This window comes from Erinaceus europaeus, chromosome 12, assembly GCF_950295315.1.
Source record: "Erinaceus europaeus chromosome 12, mEriEur2.1, whole genome shotgun sequence".
Lineage (NCBI taxonomy): Eukaryota > Metazoa > Chordata > Mammalia > Eulipotyphla > Erinaceidae > Erinaceus > Erinaceus europaeus.
This window is the reverse complement of record NC_080173.1, coordinates 45,548,867-45,561,019: the sequence shown is the minus strand read 5'-3', so window position 1 is coordinate 45,561,019 and position 12,153 is coordinate 45,548,867. Positions and strand designations below refer to the sequence as shown.

At 44.7% G+C, this 12,153-nt stretch overlaps 1 long non-coding RNA gene across 1 annotated transcript in view; it reads right to left on the bottom strand.

Moving 5' to 3' along the window:
• Window positions 1–8,666: 8,666 nt before the first annotated feature.
• The window catches only part of LOC132541911 (uncharacterized), a 307,257-nt gene continuing 303,770 nt past the window's right edge, over window positions 8,667–12,153 (bottom strand). The window contains exon 3 of the long non-coding RNA XR_009553022.1: window positions 8,667–9,078. This is a non-coding gene — a long non-coding RNA (uncharacterized LOC132541911). The remainder of the gene's footprint in view (window positions 9,079–12,153) is intronic.

Here is a 12,153-nt window from a genome sequence, read left to right as displayed (position 1 = left end):
GTCTGAGTGGGTGTGTATACCTGTGTGTGGATATGATTGTACGTTTGTGATCTATGTGTATCTACAAGTATGATTGTTTTTATGAGCATTGAGTGAGTCAGGAGTAGGGGTGTGTGTGTGAGTGTGTGTGTGTGTGTGTGTGTGTTTGTGTGTGATCTTAAAATCAGAGCTGAAGCTTTCTTGGTCCTTTAGATTTGAAACTGGAAGTTTGCAGGGGCTCTGTGTATATCAGTGTGCCATGGGGACTTCTCTCTCTGGCACAAGTACCTGCTACAGCCTGTGAGCACCCAGTGAGCAGCATTTGTGCAGGTTGTGATATAAGTCCCTCAGTTGTTGCAGACTTACGCAGAGAAAATGGGTTCTGGTAACCAGCTGATCCTTCTCCAGCCTTTTAGGTCCTCTGAAAGGACCATGGTGGTGGAACATGGTGGTGGTGCTGGTTTGCTGGAGTTCTCTGAAATGTGCCAAGATCTCTGCTTGGGAGGAGAGATTAATTCAATCTATTTAATTCAGATGACTCAATTCTCTCACTTATTGGGAGCAAAACACAAAGTTTACATTTCAGGGCCCTGAAGGAAAGAGAGGGGTGAGCAAGATTGAAGATCCTTCGATTGTAGCTGGGTAGGAAGAGAAAGCTCTCCTCTGGCCAGAGTTTCACACCTACACCAAGAGAATCTGGGCCTTTCTGTGAAAAAGAGTTGATATTTGATTTGAGAATGAATATTCCTATCCCTTTACACAAGGTTCCTCTTGAGGATGCCCTGCCAACCTAGCATTAGCCATAGAGCCCACCCACAGCAATCCACCCTGCATACCTCTGTGGGCTCCGCTCTCTCTCTCTCTCCCTTGAACCTGATTGTTCTGCTTCCAAGAGCACACCGTGCCCCTGCATGTCTCTACCGCTGGAGCGTCCTCTTCACCCTCGTTCTACTTGGTAAATGCTGACTTGTCCATAACTCTGCTCAGACCAGATGCAAGACGCTTCAAGAGATTTACGAGATGCCTTTGCCCATCTTCTCTGTAAAGCTCCTGACTCTGGCGCTCACTACATACAGCTGCTTTCCTCTCACATTTTGGCCACAAGTCTCTCCTGTGTCACGCTTGTCATCTCTATGCTTGCCAAAGATTCTGGGTCAATAGAAGTGTCTTATTCTTTTAAATTTATTTATTTATTAATTAAAAGATATAGAGCACCAGATACACAAAGACAGAGAGATCAGAGTACTATTTAGCTCTGGCACATGGTGGTGTTACTTTGAACCTGGGACCTCAGAACATCAGTTAAGAAAATCTCAATACAGGTTTCGTTTCTTTCCTTTTCTTCTTTTTAGAAAATGTCTCCTTTTAGAAAAACATTCTATATCTTTTACTTCAATGAGAGAAATAGGGAGAGATCAGGCACTGTTCATCTTTGACCTGGGAATTGATCATTGAGACCTCAGAGCCTCAGGCCTGAGAGTCTTCTACATAGCTATTAGGCTGTCTCCTTAGCCACTAAGATTCTTGACTAAGTGCAGTCAGGGGAAATGAACAGGATGAACTCCATAGGCCTCACACATGTAGACACACCTATCCTCAGTCCCTCAGGATGTCACTTGTGATGTGTGTAAGTCATCACACAACTATTAACACGAGCACATGCCCTCCTCCCTTAGCTCCTGGCTACTGAGCTGAATCCTGCCATTTGCTTGTTGTTGGCGCACCTTAGTACTTTACTTTCTGAAGGACTCAAGGCAGAGGAAGCTGGCCTTTTTGGTTAAGGTCTACCTGAGTTGGAGGGACTGCCCCACTATTGGAAGGGGGGCTGGGTCAGCCTACTTTGCCACTCAAGGAAGACTGGTCCTGAGAGCAGCCTAGAATGTTCCTAGCTGTGACCATGGACTATGAGCCTAGATTGACAGTGACTCTGAGACTAACAGGTTCCTGTGCTAAATAGGAATATATATGGGTCCTAGGTCAGATCAATGGGGTAAACAATTAATGGTATTTATATACTTTCTTCATGCTTGGGGGCTACTCTCTCCCTTAATCCAGCTCTTCTAGCCCTATTATTATTATTATTTTAAATATTTTATTTATTTATGAGAAAGATAGGAGGAGAGAGAAAGAACCAGATATCACTCTGGCACATGTGCTGCCAGGAATTGAATTCGGGACTTCATGCTTGAGCATCCAAAGTCCCATCACTGTGCCACCTCCCGGACCACTCTAGCCCTATTCTTAACTTTGACACCATCTTCCCCCAAAATGTTTTTAGTCCACCTGTCTATTAGCTATCAGGCTCAGGCAAAAACTACTAAAGTCATGGGTCCCTTGGAACATAACTAAAATAGACTTTCTAGCTTTTTCCCACACAAAGGTCTGTAATTTCATCTGCTCTATTCCTACCTTTGGGTTTATATTTATTAAGCAATTTGTCCTGCTTTATATCTTACTGCCTTTCAGCCACCAAGTTGTAGATGCTACTATGACACCATCTTGACTTCCCTGGGCAGATGACTTCTTCAATGTGTCCTGAAGTCTCACCCCTTTAAAAGCCTACCAAGAAAAGATAGAAACAGATTGGGAGTATGGATCGACCTGCCAATGTCTATGTCCAGTGGAGAAGCAATTAAAAAAGCCAGATCTTCCACCTTCTGCACCCCCAAAATAATTTTGTTCTATATTCCCAGAGGGATAAAGAATAAGGAAGTTTCCAGTAGTGGGGAGGGGACATGGAGCTCTGGTGGTGGGGACTATATGGAATTGTATCCCTGTTACCTTACAGTCTTGATAATCATTATTAAATAATTAATAAAAATTTAATGTTGGGAGTCGGGCTGTAGCGCAGCGGGTTAAGCGCAGGTGGCGCAAAGCACAAGGACCGGCAGAAGGATCCCAGTTCAAACCCCGGCTCCCCACCTGCAGGGGAGTCGCTTCACAGGCGGTGAAGCAGGTCTGCATGTGTCTATCTTTCTCTCCTCCTCTCTGTCTTCCCCTCCCCTCTCCATTTCTCTCTGTCCTATCCAACAACGATGACAACAACAATAATAACTACAACAATAAAACAACAAGGGCAACAAAAGGGAATAAATAAAAAAAAAATTTCAAAAAAAAAATTTAAGAAAAGGTCTACCTGAGTCTAAAACAGCACAAGATGAGGGTGTAAGGTAGGCTGGGAGAGGCTTTCTGATGTGGGACTAAGACCAAGCAGGAGGACTTGGTGCTCTGAGGTACTTGCCAGATATGGGCTGCTCTGCATGTAGGCACAGGCTAGTGTGGAAGACCTCTGGGTAAAAGTGTTAGATCAGTGACCCAGAAGAGAGAAGGATCAGAAACTGCCTGGACAGATGCTATCTCTGCATGGACAAGCATTCCCACAGGCTCCTCTGGGCAATTGCTTGCTTGTCCTGTAAGTGCTAGTGAGAGCACATGTAAGTGTCAGCCAATGAAAATGAATAAAATGAATAAATGAATGGAAAGCATCATCTTTTACATACCCGGAACCCACTTTTTCTCATTCTGTTTTGAGGGGTTGAACTAGGGGCCTCCTGGAACCTTCCTGATTCTGCTTCTGCACCGCTCCCCTCTTTGTCTCTTAGCACACACACTGCACACACATAATCATATGCTTGCATTAAATATTAATTTTGTTTTATATCTCTGGTGTCCCCTTGGGCTATTAGCATAAGATGATGGAGCCACTGGAATCAGACTCTTCAACATTTACAATTTGGAGTTTGCCATTTGCTGATTATGTGATTTATGGCAGGAATCTTTTAGCCTCTAGTCTCTTACCTTTGGAGTTCTTACGATAATCATTCTGCTTATTGCTCAGAGTTGTGAGGATCGAGGGAAATAATTCAGAAGAGCCTGGTAACCTGTGAATGGGAATAAGACATTGTTTATGGTTACTGGCTACAGAAGTTCTGTAAATACTCACTGAGTGAATAGAGGGCCTTCTAGATTTGCTCTTGTCTTCTGTCAAGTCAACATGAATTTATGTGTGTGTGTGTTTGTTTGATGACCTTTATCCTAAAGTTGCAGATGGCTTCAGGCAATGCAGTCAAAAGTCCCTCCTCATCACATAACGCCTAAAATCCAAGTGCTCCAACTTTGCCCCTCCCACAGGGCACTTATGCTGGTGGGGGCTGGGAGGGGGAACAAAGGAGTTGTTAGCAGGTAGGAGCAAGTCGGCTCATCTCTGTGTAAGTCACCACCAATAAAACCTAATCAATGCAACCCCTTTTAAGTTGGTTGGATCAGTGACCCAGAAAATAGCTCCCCTGCAGAAAAGGAAATGATAGTCAATAAACTGAGACGTCAATTGGAAAAATCTATTAAAGTGAGTGAGATATCAGGAGACCTCGGGTGTTAACGGAGACCCTTTGGCACAGAGCCATGGAGCCAGAGTGGGTTTTTAACCCTCTGGAAGCTGGAGTTACCCCGGTCCCAGCTCCACAGGAGAGCCCACAGCTTCTGCAGCTTACTCAGCCCTGGCTCTCCTCCAAATAGAGGTGTCTCTGATATGCTTGCTGTTTTGTGCTGTTGGCAAGATGCTTGGGTGCTTGTGTTTGTTCTTATTAGGTGGTAAGCTGCAGCAGCTGATCCATCTGGGGATGCTGTTCATAGACACCCTTCTGGCCCACAGGGAAAGGAGTGTCTGCACCCTTAGCCTCCACAGCTTCTCTGACCCGGGGGGCGGGGAGCCAGAGGATAGTGCCTCACTCAGGATCAGATCTGCTGACACCATTGCTCCACCATGGGGGCCTTTGCTTCCCTGGTGTTTGTGAGGAAAGCTGTCCCTGAAAAACTGTTCCTCGAAAGGTCAAAGCCTTCTTGTGGCCCCTGCACTGCTCTAGCAGTCTTTTTTTTTTTTTTTTTTTTAATTTGGGATCTTTTTTAGATTTTTATACACATGACAAGATTTTACACCAAGTATAGTCAGTTAAATAGTACAAATTTATATTCATGAGGGTTTTTTTTAGTTGAATTTTTAAATTTTTTTCAACATTCCTTCTAGCTCCCTGCCCTCATGTAGGGTTGGAGATGAGGGACTTTATATTGGGCTGGCAGGTTTCAGGATAAAGCTGGACTGAACTCAGAAAAAAGGTGCTGGCTCTGCGGACGTTACACAGCCCACCCTGAGCTCTTGTTTCCGACTCAGCATCACAGCCAGTCCCAAATTGTGTATATTGTGTGAGTATGTGTGTGGTGCCTCATACTTGAAGCTTTTGGGGCTATCTCACTGGATGAAGACTGCTATTTAGGATATCTCTGTTGTTTGATGCTCAACAGACAGTGCCTTAAATAATGGACATTTGTAGGTACTGAACGTGTTACAGTATGTTGAAAATGGGCATATTGGGCTGAGGGAGAGGATAGAATAGACTAAATTTCCATTTTATTGTTATTTTTAAATAATTATTAGTGATTTAATAATTATTGATAGGATTATGGTAAAAGAGAGGTAGTCTATTTTATTATTTTTTAAGCAATAAGTTTTATTTGTTGATTGGGTTTTAGCTTTTTTTTATTAATTTAAAAGACTAATTTATTTGCTTTATGAAACAGTAACCAGAGCAGCACCCTAGCAAATGTGGTGCTGGGGGTCAAAACCCAGGTCCTCGGTCCTCACACATACAAGTCCTGGCTGCTTCCATGGGTCTTTAGAAAGTGCCTTATGCTAACGAACTGTGTGTCCTATTACTACAGGTATCCATTATAAATTCTTATTACTGCTATTGCTAATCTTTTAAAACAATGTTTATTAGAGGCAGAGAGAATCTGAGATGGAAGGGGGAGATAGGGAGAAAGAGAGAGACACCTGCAGCACTGTTTCACCACTTGTGAAGCTCTCCTCCCCACACGTGGGGACTGGAGGCTTGAACCCGGCTCTTACACATGGTAAAATACGTATTGTTAATCTCTTAGTTCCAGATTCACCTTCTGGAATGGATTGAGTCTTGGTATTTATACTATCCCAGTGCTGGCAGACTGTTAGGAAAATGTTAGCTGTAGCTGGAACATTTCCAAGGGCTGCAAGTGGATGTTTCTGCCCCAAGAGACCAAAAAGCCCACAAGAATAAGTAAGACATTTGGATCTGACAGCTACAGACAGTATCTCCAGGCCCAGGGGAAATGCCCTTTTAAGAAAGTCTATTGATACAATGTTACCTGTGACAGGTCAGTGGGATAAACAATAAACAGTGGGATAGACAGGACTAGGGATAAACAATAAACAGCACTGTGAAAATAACATTTATGTAGTGCCCAGGAGCAAACCCAGGGTCTCATACAGGTAAGGCATTTGCTCAACTGCAGAGCCACTTCTTTGGCCTCCAAATACAGTTTTAGGAGCTGGACTTGTCCTGTTCCCAGGGTGGAGAAATGCTTCAGAAAGAGAATCACTTTTTCTTTTCTTTCTTCCTTTCTTCCTTCCTTCCTTCTTTCTTTCTTTCTTTCTTTCTTTCTTTCTTTCTTTCTTTCTTTCATCTTTATTTATTGGATAGAGACAGCCAGAAATCAAGAGGGAGGGGGTGATAGAGAGGGAGAGAGGGAGAGAGACAACTACAGCCCTGCTTCACCACTCGTAAAGCTTTCCCCCTACAGGTGGGGACCAGGGACTCGAACCCGGGTCCTTGTGCATTGTAATACATGCGCTCAACCAGGTGTGTCACTGCCAGGCCCCGAGAATCACTTTTTCTAAGAACAGAGATTAAGATGAATCTGTCTTCATCTACCTCAGGCTCGTCATGGCGTCTGGGAGGTGGAGAAGTTTCCCATTTGTAGTGACAGAATAAATTTCTGGCTTTCTCTGAACCATGGGTTCATGTCTTTTTGAGGGTCTAGAGGTTTCTCTTTGATATCATGGTGAACATTCTGATAGACTCTTTTTTTAAAAAATTTTTTTATTTATTTTCCCTTTTGTTGCCCTTGTTGTTTTATTGTTGTTGTAGTTATTATTGTTGTTGTTAGTCGTTGTTGGGTAGGAGAGAGGAGGGGAAGACAGAGGGGGGGGAGAAAGACACCTGCAGACCTGCTTCACTGTCTGTGAAGTGACTCTCCTGCAGGTGGGGAGCCCGGGGCTCCAACCGGGAATCTTACGTAGGTCTTTGCTTGGCGCCACCTGCACTTAACCCGCTGCACTACTGCCTGACTCCCTTCTGATAGACTTAAAAAATTTTTTTAAAAAAATATTTATTTATTTATTCCCTTTTGTTGCCCTTGTTTCATTGTTGTGGTTATTATTATTGTTGTCATCGTTGTTGTATAGGACAGAGAGAAATGGAGAGAGGAGGGGAAGACAGAGAGGGGGACTGAAAGATAGACACCTGCAGACCTGCTTCACCGCCTGTGAAGTGACTCTTCTGCAGGTGGGGAGCCAGGGCTCAAACCAGGATCCTTACTCCGGTCCTTTTGCTTTGCGCCGCCTGCACTTAACCCCTGCGCTACAGCCTGACTCCCTCTGATAAACTTTTATGGTCTTACCTCAGCTTGGTGTGAAAGCCTTGGTGAAGTTCTCTCTTCTCCCGTCCCAGGAATGGGACAGGGGTGTTCCTTAGAGACAAATTCCCTATCACTTCCTTCAACTCAGCAACTCCATCTTCTAGTCTTAAGAGCCCTGTATAGATGAAGTCTGAAATATATGAGAAAACTGAACTACTCACTTCTGTGGAAGAAGCCTGAGCTTTGGGATCCCACAGTCTTTTTATGAGTTACAGAGTAAGTTTAGCTTTCTAACTGAATGACTTCAGGTAATTCAGTTCACCTCTCTGAGTCCAATATTCTCCCCTGTAAAATAAAGTCTGATAATATCTCCCTTATAGCATTTTTCCAGGATCAAATAAGACAATGCAATATGTAGTAATGCTATTACCACTGTAACTAGCACAATCATAAGGAATTTAGTTGTAAATAGTTTGAAAATGGACATTTTCAAAAAATAATCAACTGTTGATAAGAATGTTTGTCCTTTGTGGAATATGAATGGTATATAGGTGGGGTGCCAGGACTCTGCTGGCTACAATCTCAAATAGACGCTTCAGGAGGAATCTGTACTTCTACCACGAGGTGGCAGTGTTTCCACACACCAAGGAGAACCTCATGTTGGAAGTTTTTTTTTTTTTTTTCCTCCAAACCTTCAATTTAGATTACATTTAAAATGGCAGTGTTCTTTAGAGATCAGTTAGTCCTTTGCCCAGAGAGGGGAAGCACTTTGCCCAGCATCGTAGAGCAAGTCTGTGGCAGAGCAGGGTTCATGTCTCCCAGGACTCCTGACTCAGTTCATTTAGTCAAGTCAATGTTGGCATTCTGCTCTTTTCCCTTCGGTTTAGAGATGGTGGTGGTGGTGGGGGAGTACTCAGGCTTAAGAGTACTCGGTTTAGCTTTAGTAACTCCATTTCTTTAAAAACTATTCATTTATTTAATTATATTTTTATTTACTTATTTGGATAGAGACAGCCAGAAACTGAGAGGAAAGGGGGTGATAGAGAAGGAGAGAGACACCTGCAGCCCTGCTTCACCACTTGTGAAGCTTTCCCCCTGCAGGTAGGGGCTGGGGGCTCTAACCCAGGTCCTTGTGCACTCAACCAGGTGCGCCACCACCTGGCCCCTAAACATTATTTATTTACTGGATAGAAATAGCAAGAAATTGAAAAGGAAAGGGGAGATAGAGGAGCAAGAGCGACAGAGACCTGCAGCAGTGCTTCTCTGCTTGTAGAGCTTGTTTCCTGCAGGTATAGACCTGGGGTCCTGAACCTGGATCCTTAGGCATCATAGCGTGGGTACTCTACTAGAGCACCTTTCTTTTCTTTTCTTTTTTTTTTTTTTAAATATTTATTTTATTTATTTATTCCCTTTTGTTGCCCTTGTTGTTTTATTGTTGTAGTTATTATTGTTGTTGTCGTTGTTGGATAGGACAGAGAAATGGAGAGAGGAGGGGAAGACAGAGAGGAGGAGAGAAAGACACCTGCAGACCTGCTTCACCGCCTGTGAAGCGACTCCCCTGCAGGGGGGAGCCAGGGTTCGAACCGGGATCCTTACGCCGGTCCTTGTGCTTTGCGCCACCTGCGCTTAGCCCGCTGCGCTACAGCCCGACTCCCCCACCTTTATTTTCAATGGGAGTATGAAATAGGCTTACGTGATCATTTAAAGCAAAGGATGTCTTATCCCTGAGATTGACTGATTTTTCCAGAGTGCTACTCAGCTCTGGCTTATGGTGTTGCTGGGGATTGAACCTGTGACCTCAGAGCCTTAGACATGAAATTCTTTTTGTATAACCACTACGTTTTCTCCCCAGCCCTGTCTCAGAGATTTTAAGTATATATTCTTCACCTAACTTATTGCCAATTGGTAATAGAGGAAAAGTGAAAACTGCATTTTAGCCCTACCTCTCTCTGCAAAAAAAAAAAAAAAATATATATATATATATATATTAGTTTAATATTTTCCTTCCTTCCTTCCTTCCTTCCTTCCTTCCTTCCTTCCTTCCTTTTGCCTCTAGGGTTATCACTGGGACTTGGTGCCAACACAACCAGTTCTTGGCTCCTGGTGGCCATTTTTTCCTTTTATTTTACTCAATAGTACTGAGAGAAATTGAGAGGTGAGGGGAGATAGAAAGGAATAGAAAGACACCTGCAGACCTGCTTCACCACTTGTGAAGTGTCTCTGCTGTAGGTAGGGAGTGGGGGCTTGAACCTCAGGTCCTTGTGTGGGTCCTCCTGCTTAGTACTAGTGCACTTAATCATGTGTACCACCATTCAGCTCCCTTAATTTGATATTTTCTTAAAATGCACTATAGGTGAGTGAGCTAGCTCTGGTTCACCTGCTCTTTCATAGGATTAGAAGGACACGATCCAGCTGTATTTGTTAAGGCTCTGTCTGCTGCTGCTTTGGCTTCTGCTACCAGTTAGGGGATAGTTAAGTAGTAGACCTGGCCCTCACTGAGGAATGCTGGGAAACTATGATCACTTGCCACCTTACCCCCAACGAAGCTCGGCTCTGAGCTTAGAGAAGTGAAACAACTCTCTGGGATTTTTGGCCTATGAGCTTCTATTCTTTCTGGCAGACTCAGTAGGGTGGGAAGGACTGGGAGGGCCCATCTTTATGACTTGTGTCCTCAGACCAGGTGCTTTGTCCTGACTTGGAAAGTCCTCATACAGAAGGTTCTTTGCACAGACTCCTCCCTCCCCTACTCCCACGAGCCCCCCCCCCCCTGCAATTTCCCACGAGTTCGTTTTCCAGAGTAGTCACTTGCTGACTAGGTTGCTAGTGGAAATGTGGTTTTCAAATTTGGGAAATCTCCATTAAGTTCTTTTATTTAAGAAGGATGTCATTATCACGCCTCCCAGAGGACTATTACGCTTCTATTAGGCAAGGCCGCAGACTTCCTAGGTACTGTCTGGGGTCTTATTCCTGGGCAGGAAAATTTGAGACAGGAAGAAGGGCAGGGGGAAGGGGGATAGAGAACAAGAGAGAACAAGGGTGGGGGAAGGGGAGAAGGAACAATGGGGGTGTTGGAGGGAGGGAGAAAGAAAGGAGCAGGAGTGACAGAGCAGAGGGCACACAACCTTTTTGCTCCCTGAGGGGACTTATACATGCAAAGTCCTGAGTTTGATTGCTGGCATTTACATCTGCCAGAGCAGTGCTGTGATTCATTCTCATGTATAAGTAGGTAAATATACATACATACATATATATATATTTGATAGCCATTTGGTTATGAAAAAGGTAAGCAGACGTCACTCTAGCAGATGTGTCACCAGGAATCAAACTTGAGCTCTCATGCTTGAGAATTCCAATGCTTTCTTTCCACTAAGCTACCTCTTGGCCCATAAGTAAGTAAATCTTTAAAGAAAAGATGAAACTTGAGGTGAAGTGCTACCCCTTCCTTCTTTCACCCTTCTGAGCTGACCAGGGTTACAGAGGACTTTGCATCCCCCCACCTACCACCTGTGGGTTGTCAGCTTCCTGGCTCACAATCAGGGAGGGGATTATGAAGGCTAGAAGGGCAGAGAAGAAACACAGGAGGTCAGTTCTGGAAGGAGGACTCAGTTCTAATCTCAAAGCCTTGGCCTTCCAGGGGGCTATACTTTTATTTATTTATTTTTTTATCAGACCACCGCTCAGCTCTGTCTTAGGGTGGTGCTGGGGATTGAAACTTGGACCTTTGGTGCCTCAGTCATGAAAGTCTTTTTGCATAATTATGCTATCTCTCCAGCAACCTTGGCCTTAAAGATTGCTCCAGGAACATACTCTTTCTCCATTCTCTGCCCTTCCTTTCTCTAAAAGGCAAGCCACAGAAAAGGCAGAGCAAAGCCAGTTACCCAACAGGGAATTCAAAGTGTTTGTAGGCTGAATCACAATGATGATTGAGGAAACACCTCCACAGGTTCCCTGCACTCTCTCATGTCATGTTTAGGGCAGTCTTCTGGTTTGACTGGCATGCTTCTTAGCAAAGGCTGGTGGTGTGCATTAATGCTCTTAGATTATCGACGGACATGTGCTTGTGTGTGCCTGTACACATACACACACACACACACACACACACGCACACGCACACGCACATATACATACACACACACACACCCTGGGCAGAGTCAGGAAGGCTGACAGTGGTTTGGCCAAATGAGAAAGAAAAGGAAAGAAATCTGTGTTTCTCTTGGGACCTGCCTATTAGGGGGTTACCAGTGTAGCTGGAAGCATTTTTAACCTCCTTGCAGGAAGGTTACTACTCTGTAGACTAACATCCTGGCTGGGAAATCCCCTGGCTTGGGGGTCATTGGTGCCTGGCAGGCTTGCTCCCTGCCATCTTGGCTTCTTCAGATCTTCCTCTGGCTCAGGGCTCAGGGCTGGAGGCCAGGGGTCCCCCACCCCCACCTTGTTCAGTCCCAGGAACCTCTGTACAGGAACCCTGATGAGAGCTGCCCAGTACCCTGGGGGCCCCTCCTTCAGCCCTCCTGTGCACAAGAGATTAATGAGGCTGACAAGGCCTTTCTTCCCCAGCTGTGTCAACACCCCCTGCCCCTGTGAAGAGGCCCCATTAATGGCAGGTATGGGAGGTGGGGCGGGGAGTCCTGGGCTGTGGCCTTTCTTGCCTGCTCTTCACTCTCCAGGGGCCCCCTCCAGGTCTCCCACTAGGCCCCTGGGCTCTGATAGTGATGATGATGATGA